We start from the raw sequence: 11,837 nt of genomic DNA, 5'->3' as shown, positions 1-11,837 counted from the left end.
GTGGGTGTCTGGGCTTTGGATGAAATAATTCATAATTAGTGGTTTTACAATTCTTCACAAAATATAAAAATTCAAATACATTTATTAAAATTATAGCTAAACTTCAATCTCACAACTCATAATGCATTGTCTTATCATCACATGAGAATGATTACTGATTTGGATCTGCTCCCTGCTAAAAGGATGACTACAGGGGTCATATTGTGAAGATTTGTAACAAGGTCCAAGGAAGGTGATCACCTACCAGACTTTTTAAAATATAAACTTTATTTCTCTTGCTTCCCTCCTTGGTTGTAGTTTTATGTTTATTACCCAGGTCAAAATTTAGTGAACAATAAGATGTGATACTTTTTTTTTAATTCTCAGATATGTTAATTGTTTGCCAATATAATAATCAGAATAGGAGAAAGGACCAAAATGGGGGAAAATGTTGATGCAAGAGCCATTCCCCAATAGAAAGAAGACATGGACAGAGAATTTTCAAAGGAAAATATGCATATGATCAACAGTAATGCAAAAATGGCTTAAATCACTAATAACAAATGAAAATTAAGATAAATATAAAATGATACAGTAGATTCAGCACCAGGTCTGGAGTCAGAAAGACCAGAATTCAAATCTGGCCTCAAACCATTTTTTGCTGTGACCCTGGGCAAGTCACTTTATCACTGCCTGAATGTGGAGAATAAAAAGGCAAACTGTTTCAATGTCTTTGCCAAGAAAAAAAAAAAAACATGGCCAGTTAGTTGGTCCATAAGTCCATGAAGAATTGAATGTGACTGAATAATTGGACAACAACAAAGTTCATCTAAAACACCTCTTATCCATCAAATTGACAAAGTTGATAAGTATAAAAACAGTCAACATTAAAGAGACTATGGGAGGATATATATACACTAATTCACTATCATTCAAGCTATGAATTGATCCAACCATTCTGGAAAGCCATGTAGTTATGTAAGAAAAGTAACTGACCTGTTTACATCTTTACATCTTCCTTATACTCTTTAAACTAGATATCTTATTCCTAGGTATAAATATCAACAAATAGGGATGTCCAAATACTCATTACTCAAATGCATCTGGTCTTACTGATGCAGCAGTTCCTTCAAGTATGCAGCTCATATGGAATTCAATCAAATTTACCCATCCTTTATGACTTTAATCCTTGTGTTCACCCCAAATTTTTTCATAAAGGGTACACCCACATTCTTGGGGCTTCTACCTGTTATCTTTCAGACTTCATGTTTAACTATCCCCATCTTATTTCTCTTACTTGATTCTTTGATTGCATACTTTAATTCTATTCTTCAAAATTATTCATTGATTATGCATTGTGCAGCCTCCTCAAATCCTCCCGCATCTTTAATCTTTAATTATTTGGAGCCAGTAATATTGCTATTTATAACAATACTTCTTGTAGCAGGAATAAAATGGAAATAAAAATGGCACACATTGGTTAGGAAATAGCTGAACAAATTGTAGTATATGAATATAATACAATATTATTGGGCCATAAGAAATAATAATGAGGAATTCAGAGAAACTTGAGAAGGTTTCATGAACTGATATAAGATAAGTACAATAAGTGAAGGAGAAAAATATGCCTAATTACTACAGTAATTTAAATGAAAATAAGACTAAACACACATTAATTGTAAGAACTAATCTTGATCATGGAGAAATAACAATAACACACACTTCCCTCCTCTTAAGGAGAGACACAAGACTATGATTAGATGTTGTGTACAATGGCGTCATCACCCTTGGTTAGTTTTTCATAGACATTTTCTTTATCAGAAAGGAAAAGTTTGATGGAGAGGACTACTTTGGAAAATGATTGTTATTGCTGTTTTTATTTAAAACATCAATAAAATATATAACTAACAGCAGTCTTAACCTCTTTTCCAGGTTAAAATCTCCTAATATCATTACTCTAATATCTAGTGCCTGAGGGAATAGCAGATTGCAACAAGAGTACTTTATATCATATTGTTTTATCCCTGAACCTACCAAGCCTCTCTTTGTGTTTTTCTTTCCTTCTCTCTCCTTCTAATTCTCTTTAAACTTATTCTTTTTACTCTTCCCCCAGTCACTTATTTTTTCCTTCTCATGTGCTTCTTTTTCTTTCTGTGGGGTGAAATAAAATCTTCTATCCCAAGCTCTTCACTTTCCTGTCTCCTCTTTAGGCATTTTCCATCTTCCTCTGTCTTCTACATCTTTTCCCAATATTTTTCCTCCTTTCACAAACTAAAACTGGATATAAAATGTAAATAAATTGTATGTATATGCACATATATAATTTATTTCTATTATTTCTTTTATCAGTTTGAATAATAAACATCTAATTTAATTGCTAATTCATTTAACGTTCATTATAAATTTGTCTTTTTATTCTATTTCTCATTATATTAATTGAATAAAGTATATATTTTTGAAATTTTGAAAGGCAAGCAAATTAAATGGTATAATTTTTTTGAGAAAATATCTTCATGCTTTACATGCATGTGGTCTTCTGTGGGTCAGCAACCCTCAACAATTTAAAGAGCTTCCTGATATTCACTTTAATCATTTCCTCATTGCAATCCTCTCTATACTCTCTATATTTCTCTTAAAATTTGAAGTACACACAGAACTGTTGGGAACATGGCAATAAGCCCATATACCCAGGCAGTGAAAATTAAAAGAATCATTCCAAGTGGTCAGTGGAGCATAAACTGTGGGCTTACAACCCACTAGTCTTTTAAAATCTCTTGCTGTGACCTCATCCCTGAGCACACTAGCACTGTATCTTTGTCTACCATTTTTTTTCTTGCTATCAATATCCCAGAATCCATTTCCTTCACGCTGCTTTGGATACCAAAGGACTGTAGACTTCCTACCTGTTAGCTAGTATGTGTCTCTTTTATCGATGGTCTAACATCACATCCATCTTCTCCTGTAACGTGTGCATGTGTTTCCTGAAAGAGTGAGACACTAAACAATGAAAAATAGTTGGCTTTTTTCCAAAACAAATTTGTTGTTCTAAGACTCCAACATCATTAGGAAGAGCCAAAGCCACCTGAGGCTGTGCATTAATTAGCAATTAGGTCACACATTGGGTGGTGGGAAGGCACTCAGCCTTTTGGCCTTATTCCTCACAACACACCCAAGAAAGACACCAGCAGTCAAACAGTGGCCACCCTGTTATATCTTGTTACTTAATTGGGGGAAGTTAAAGATGCTAATGTGCACAGGCAGGTTCTGTAGCTTCAATTAGAGATCATTAGTGGCTGTGCCAGCGGTGACCACTGAAAAGTGATATTTGCTCTGGGGAAGGCTTTGTAAGGTGCCCTGAGTTCCTATAGGAAAATAACAGGACTATGTTTGACATAGTTTCCAGCTGCGCACTTTTCCTTCCATCCTCTGCATTCATTGGCAGGGCAGCTTCCCCTATGGCTTCCATTACTTTTAGTGGTTGTGTTCCCATGGCTTGGTTATTAAACCATGACTGCTGCTGTCCATGGTAGCAGAGTGAGCCCTTCACAGACCATGGGCTTGCAACAGGGTTGGCTTCCTCCGCCTCTGCCACACATCATTTTTTACAGGAAATGCAAAAGCTGCTCTCAGAGGTAGGCCTGTGAAGTCCAGAGTTAGCACTGAGCAAAACCTCTGAGTACTAAGGAAGTGAGTTTTGGCTGGCTGCAAAGCAAAATATAGAAAACAGACTTGTCAAAGACAGAAAGAAGAGAGGATATTGTCTTTTAGACTTTAAGATCATTTCCTGATTAAAAAGAAAGTCCTCACTCTTTCCTTCAAAAATAAAAAAACCCAAACAAATAAAAAAAAAAAGCAAATGTTTAGGGATGTTTCAGGACTGCGAATTTTGGAAACTTTCATTATGGTAGAGCTGACTCAAATAAACTGGAAATTAGATACCTTACAGAGTGGTTACACTATATGATAGCACAATTTATCTCAATGGATTTAACACTTTGGAATGGGAAAGTATGGCTGTGTTTTTAAATGTGCATACACATATATACTCACAGTTTCATTTTCTCACCCACAGTAACATACACCCTTTGCCAGAAGTTAAAGTGACCTATGCTACTGCCTTTAAAAGAAGGCACAATGTAATGTTGTGTCAGGGTCAACAGCACAAATCCATCTGGATTATTTTGCTGTCATATTCCACTGCACACCCCATGATAACAAGAACTACAGCTCCACAATTGCTGGGATGGCAGGATTTCCTACAGTAGGGGGTTTAGAACCTGCTGCCACTAAGCCTAATTCACTCACAAGTAATTAGATTCTTGCTTTAATAATATCAATTAAAAAACTCAGCACTTTGTAGGGAGGGGGAGGAAGTGAAGTGAATACATTAGCAGAACAGGAAAAGAGATGAAATCTTCATTAATAGGGTAAGTTCAAAAGTGTGGATGTCACTTTTCTGTGACAATTGCAGGTTTTAGAAATGCTAAAGCTTCTTAAATTTTTTTATTTTGTTTTTAATTTTGACTTTGGTCATTTTGGTTTTATTGTAACCAGATAAGTTTCAATACCTGCTTAAACAATTAACTTCAGAATATTAGCACCTAGACATGTATTACACTAAGAATCTTTATGGAAAAAAATAATAGTAGGCTTTACCAAACAACCACTTTCATTAGGATTTCCCCACCCCCACCGTCCCCAGTTTCTTGCTCACATTCTTCTTTCTGCCCCTTGACTTGTGTGAGCTGTTGCTGCAGAGATGGCAGGATGTCAATGCCCCCAAAATTGAACCTGTGATTTGTTTTTCTTTGATTTATGTGCTTGTAGTCAATAAACTTTATAAAGGAAAGTATCAGACTGAACAATCAATCAAAGATAAACAGATTCCTGTCCTTTAAAAGCATTTCAGCCCAGTGTGGGAGCACCTCATTCATCTTTCCTAGGCATGTTCGTAGCCCTTATGTTCAGACAGGACTGACTGCTCACTACAGGCAGCTTAGCTACCCCGTGGTAGACCTAGGATTTATCAATTTCATAGCCCCAGTCATCTTCAACATCCTCACCATTGTCAGAAGCAAAAGAGTTAAATTTCTTACTTTACATGTCATGACCTAAGCTTCTTATCTATTATAGTCATATGGGTAAGAAAATCATCCTTTTAAAATTCTATTTAAATTCTGTAAGTATTCAGGCTCGAATCCTACAAATAATGAATATTTGTGTACTTTTCATTTAAACAATATAGACTCCCTCCCCTGCTCCACTGCCAAAACCAATTCTCTCTTCATTCTATTAAAAATCTTTTAAGTCATCTCTGGCATAGACCAAATTCTAGCTGGCATGTTTCGCTTCTCTGTAGCACAGATGGTGTGCATATGCAGATTGGTGATTTTCTAATCAATACAGTGGCACTGGGGAATATCTGTAAGTATTGTAATAATGCATTAGTCAAGAGTGATGTTGTAACACACTGAGATCATACACATAAATCTAAGACACCATGTCTAGACACTCCAGGGAAGATGGCATGGTGTGGGTTAGAGCAGGCATTAAGGGAGGGCAATATTTCAAATATGATGGGGAAATAACGCAATTTGCAGACTTTAATAAAACCACTGGGGAATTAATTTCAGTAAGGGTACAGCATCTCCTGAAACATTCCCATTCTTGCTTTGGCTTCATGGGTCTTCAGAATGAGGTACTTTTCACCTGTTATCTCAGGCATGAATGCAGAACAGGATCTGTGAACTGAGCTGGATTTTTAATGGGCTGAATAGGAAAATAATCCCTTTATAGGTAGTACTTTAGCAATATAAAACTACATTATGCAAACAATGTGCAGACAGTGTAAACCTAGGAGATCCAGAGTTAGAAGAGCTTACAAATTAATCAACTGGGCACCCATTGGAGCATGCTCAGAAAGTCCATGCTATCATAAAACTTGACCAGTTGTACCCACCAAGTTTTAATAATGAGGCTTTCGAGGATGAAAAATAAAAGGTAAATTGTACATCCACTTCTTTCTTCTGAAAATTGCTACCTTATTTCACTACCTCCTCTGTCTCAGAAGCTATTAGCCACTTGAAGCCTGAACCATTTTTAGTGTTATCATTTTTAATTAACTAAACTAAGTTACATTTCTGTCAGTTAAGAGCCTCCAAGTATCTTGCCAGAAAAGTTGGGGTAAAAGCCCAAACCAAAAGAAAAACTTAGACATTTAACCCAGGCAATACTAGAATCCCTGTAAATAAACCAGAGTATCTTTTTTGACAGTGAGATCCAGGTAGTTAACAACAGGTTTTTAGTCAAACCATGTACCTTTTCCTTCAAACAATTTTCTAAATTATCATTTGGTTCCACAGAAACCAAACCAAACTAGTTTTAAAAATCTCAAGGAAACACCATACCTTTAAGACACAGCAGAATTTTCAATTAAAACAAATGAGGTAAAAGTGAGATAGAACCAACCCAATTATCTCAGCATACCTAGGAGAAATGAACTTCAACCTTCCCCTCACTCCCAGACTGATCAGCTTATTAGAAGAAGTATGGTATTTCTGTAAGTGTGATTAAAGGCAAATTTTTCTCTTTCTTTTTAAAAGAAATTTTAATTGATCTTTTTTTTTTGTTTTTATAGCAACCAGAGTTCGTAAAATTTACCCTTTCTTCCTTCAAAAGAGGCATCTTTTATAATGAAAGATAAAAATGAAAGGAAAAATGTTCAGCAAATTAACCAGTAGATGACAAAAATATTTTATTATACTCAATGTTCCAGACTCACCAAGCACATGCTGTATAAGTGTGGAAGAAAATGGCATTCACTTGGCAAAATGACTTCAGTCAGAATGGGGAGAATACTTGTATAATATAGTCACCTTAAGTACTGGCCTACCTTACTTTCTGGAAAGAATCCAAATTGTAAGATTTCAGCCTTTTTATGAATTTTGGCAATCTGTGTTTACTATGCAAACATTATTATTATTAATTATCATTAGTATTATTATACTCAGTCTTTTACAGAGTCATAAGATAAGAGCTTTTGAATTGGAACTCTAAAAGTCATCTAATTCAAACTTCTCACTTTTTACAGATGAGTAAACTGACTGCTAAGATTTACAATTTGCTCAAAATCACACAGGTATTAAATGGCCGGGCTGATATTTGGATCCAGTTCTTTGGCCTCTAATTCTAGTGCTTTTATCATTGAGTCTGGCTGCTTCCTTTCACCTTTAGAAGATTATTTTTAATCAGAGCATTGTAAATGTGTTTTATTTCCTTAGCTCTTGACCTTCTTTTCCTCTTACTGAAAGGAAATTTTATCTGTATTAGAAGAGACATATACATCTTGTGAGAAAGGGTTGAAAACTCCAGGAGGGCAGAGACAGATGGCAGCTTTTCCATATTCCATAAAGTCCCTTGAGCTCTGAGTACAGTGACATGCACCCAGTGGGCACTCAATAAATGTTAGTTGGTGTAGATGATGATGATGGGCGGCCTCCAGAGTATCTGGATGAGTGATGTCCACTCGTTATTGGGAGGGGGTAATCACTTTTTCTTTCACATTGAGAAAATAAATGAAATGCAGGCCTATTTCTCCTAGAGCTCTTATTCCACTCCAGTACTTCCTCTTTAACGTAAGCAATCTTTTCTGCCAAAACCAAAAATACATGGCTCTGTGCTTTTTTTCCTCCCTGGTCTGCCTGTAGTTTTAGTATAGCTATGGTCTATCCCTGTTGAATTCTTAGTCACACAATAATCACAATTTAAACTATCATCTTCTCTTTATTCTGTTTTCCCTGTCCTAGTTTAAATCCATTTCAATTCCCCAGCTCCTCATTTAGTCATTTTTATGATACCTATCACTGAAGTATGTAGATGACTACAAACTATCCCTTCAAACACTATAAACCGTTTTCTTTTCATTTATCTTATCTTCATTCTACCCATAGTTTCTAAAACAAAGAACAGCCTTATCCAATTTCCCATTCTTCTGGGCCCAGATAAAACTAAATGCTAGCAAAACGATAACAATAATACCTTTATATTGTGCTTTAAGATTAAAAAAAAATACCTTACCAGGACTGACTACAAACAGCACCAAAGTATGCAATGCTAACATTATCTCCAAATTATAAATAATGACTCTTCCGCTGAGAAATTCAGTGACTTGTCTAAGATCACACAGCTAAAAAGTAAAAAAAAAAAGTCTCTGGACTCCACATCTAATGATGCTTTTTGGATGCATGATGCCATATTTTTTAAATGAAGAATAAATCAGGTTCATACTACCAAAGAGATCAAAGAAAGGAAAAACAGATCACATTTGAAAAAATATTTATAGCAGCTCATTTTGTAATAGCAAAGAAATGGAAACTAAGGAATTGCTTATCAGTTGGGGAACAGCTAAATAAATTTTGGAATTTAAATATAATAGAATATGATTAATTCATAAGAATTCCATAAGAACAGTTTAAAGAAACAGAAGACATATAAAATGATGTAGTGTAAAGTGAGCAGAATCAGGAGAACAATTTCTACAGTAATTTCAACCTTCCAAAGACAAATAACTTTTTCAAACTTGAGAATTTTAGGTGATGCAATAGACTAACCATGATCCTAGAGGACCAGTATCAAGGCAGACTGCTCACTTTCTGACAGAGAAGTGGTGAGCTCAAATTGTACAATGAGGCATATGGTTTTAGACATGCCCCAGTGTGGAAAGTTGCATTGCTTAGGTATGCATTTTGGTTACAAAGATTGTTTTCCTTCCTTCCATCCCTGGAGATAATAGGGGGAGGAGAGAATAGAAAATAAACTTTTGTTAATTGAATATGAATGTGTATATATATATATATGTGTGTGTGTGTGTATGTGTGTTTTGTGTGTGTGTGTGCACACTCATATGTGTATATAAAATATAGTATGTGCCCAGAGTCACACAGCTAGTAAGAATCTGAAGCCAAACTTGAACTCAGGAAAATGAATCTTCCTAGCTCTAGACCCAGCACGCTATCCTCTGAACTACCTAGCTGCCCATGTACCAGCTCTATCTGTTTCTCTCTCTCTATGTATCCCTCTCTCTTTCTGTCTCTCTTCCTGTCTATCTCTGTATTTCTTTTTCTTCTTCTTCTTCTTCTTCTTCTAATTCTTCTTCTTCTTCTTCTTCTTCTTCTTCTTCTTCTTCTTCTTCTTCTTCTTCTTCTTCTTCTTCTTCCTCTTTCTTCTCTCTCTTTATATTTATATATATTTATATACATTTGCATTGTAAGTATATATGTTATTCTCACTTTTTTTTTAAACCTTAAAATGAGTTATGGGGATGTCTACCCCAAACATGTAAAGACTTCTCTAGCATTGGCATAGGCAAATAAAAACAAATTGTTCCAATATCTGTCATGAAGGCAGGTGAAGCAGGTTGGAGAGATTTTAGAACTTGGTTAGACATTGAAGATACCAAGGTCATCCACTGCATCTCTAATCATTACCAATTGACATCATTGGACAGTGATGATTCTGAAAGAGAGAGTGAAGAAGCTGATGACAACATGCAATTCTGCATCATTTAAAACCAATTTATGCATGAATCAAAAAAAAAAAAACCCAACAAGTATATATATGTGTATATACACATATATAATTTGCCTATATATACATATGCATATGAGTATATGTGTATAAACAACAATGAATAAATTTGTATATGTAAAATAAATATTTATTTATGTATATACATGCACATATACATACATGCATGCATATTTACAGCCTACTTAATGGTTTTAGAAGAAAGTGAGAAAAACAAAGGAAACTGATGGTCATACGGAATTATGTTCATTGAGATCGTCATTAGGGACTCATACCATGCTTCTTTTTTGAGCATGGGTTATTAATCTGGAGCATGACATTGTTTTATTTTGTTAGGTTTTTTTTTTTTTTTTTAGCAATTTGCTAACTGTATTTTAATATAATTTGTTTCCTATAGAATTGACCTTGGTAATCCAATGTATATATTTCTAAAAACATAAAGAAAGGGTTCAGATCCAAAGGTTTTACCATATCTACAATACCAAAAAAAGTGAAGGAAGTGTTTTCTAGATGTAAGGGGTGAAAAGAAATTTTAGAGATGTTATAAGTACTTGTGATCTATGTATTAGGAAGACTTCTTAAAAGGAAACCAGACTCTTCAGGGTGGGTAGGACCAAGCAGAAAGAACCATTTTAATACTATTCATTTGCATTTTCATTGGGCTTTCACATTATTATCACAACATATTATTCGATTGTCACAACAACCCTAGGGGGTTGGTAAGGCATGTATTATTATTGGCTCTGGGAATTTTTAGTGGACTTGAAGATCAATATGAGTCAACGGGGTCATAAGGCAACCAACAAAATCAATATTATGCTAGACTACATTAAGAGAAGTATACTGTCCAGAACTAAAGGGGTAAAAATCCCATTGTGCTCCATCTGGTCTATCTGCACTTAGATATTGTTTTCAGTTATAAATATCCTATTTTAGGAGAGATTTTGGTAATCTGAAGGAGAGAACCCAGAGAAAAGTTTAACCTTAATGGTGAGGGATCTTGTGCTGATCCAACAGAGGAATGGTTGAAGGAACAGGACATTTTTAGACTGGAAAAGCAAAGATTTATATACAATGGAATAACTGTATCCAAGGATTTAAAGAGCCACCCCACATAAAACATTATACTTGCTTTGCTTGGCCCCAGGAGGCAGAAGGAGGAATTGGGCAAAAGTTGTAAAGAGACAATTATAGGGCTTGATGTCAGAAAAAAAAAAGCTTCCTAGAAATTAGAACTCTTCAGAAGTAGAATGGACTTCATTAGGAAGTAATGGCTTCATCCTTATTGAGGTACAACTGAATGGTGCAAAAATATAAGTGCTAGACTTGAAGTCAAGATTACCTGAGTTCATATGCCCCAAAAGTTATAGAACTGTGCATATCCTTTGTTCCAGCAGTCTCATTACTAGTTCTGTCACCCAAAAAAATAACAAAAATGGGAAAAGGACCCATATGTGCAAAAATGTTTGCAGCAGTTCTTTTTATGGTGGCAAGGAAGTGGAAATTGAGTGGAGGCCCAAAAGCTGGGGTATGACTGAATAATAGGTAATAGGATATTGTTCTATAAGAAATGATAAAAAGGCTGATTTCAGAAAACTTTAAAAAAAACCTGTATGAACTGATACTGAATGAGGTGAACAGAACCAAGAGAACATTGTACAAAATAACAAGATTATGTGATGACCAATTGTGATAGACTTGGCTCTTCTCATCAGTGCAGTGATTTAAGGCATTTCCCATAGATTTGGGATGGAAAATGCCATATCCATAGAGAGAAAAATGGAAATTGAATGTGGATCAAAACATGGTTGTCCATTTCTTTGTTTCTTTGTTTTCTTTTTCATTTTTCCCCCTCTTGGTTTGATTTTTTGTACAATATGACAAATATGGAACTACGTTTTAAATGATTGCACATATTTAACCTATATCCGATTGCTTGCTGTTTGAGGAAGGGAGAAGTAAGGGAGGGAGGGAGAAAAATTTAGAACACAATGTCTTACAAAAATGAATGTTAAAAACCATTTTTACATGTGTTTGTAAAAATAAAATATCCAAGTTCAAAACTTAGCTTAGTTGAATAACCCTGGGCAAGTTATTTAAGTTCTATAAATTTCATTTTCCTCAATTATGAAAGAGGAATAATAATTGAACTTATCTTTTAGAATTGTTGTGAGATAACATTTGCAATATGTATAAATACAAATCTTAAATCTTAAAGTGCTATATAAATGCTAGTTAAGATAATTATTATTTTATTATTTATAATAGAATAT

This window comes from Antechinus flavipes, chromosome 4 (assembly GCF_016432865.1).
Source record: "Antechinus flavipes isolate AdamAnt ecotype Samford, QLD, Australia chromosome 4, AdamAnt_v2, whole genome shotgun sequence".
NCBI classification, from domain to species: Eukaryota; Metazoa; Chordata; class Mammalia; order Dasyuromorphia; family Dasyuridae; genus Antechinus; species Antechinus flavipes.
Note: the sequence above shows the minus strand (reverse complement) of the source record.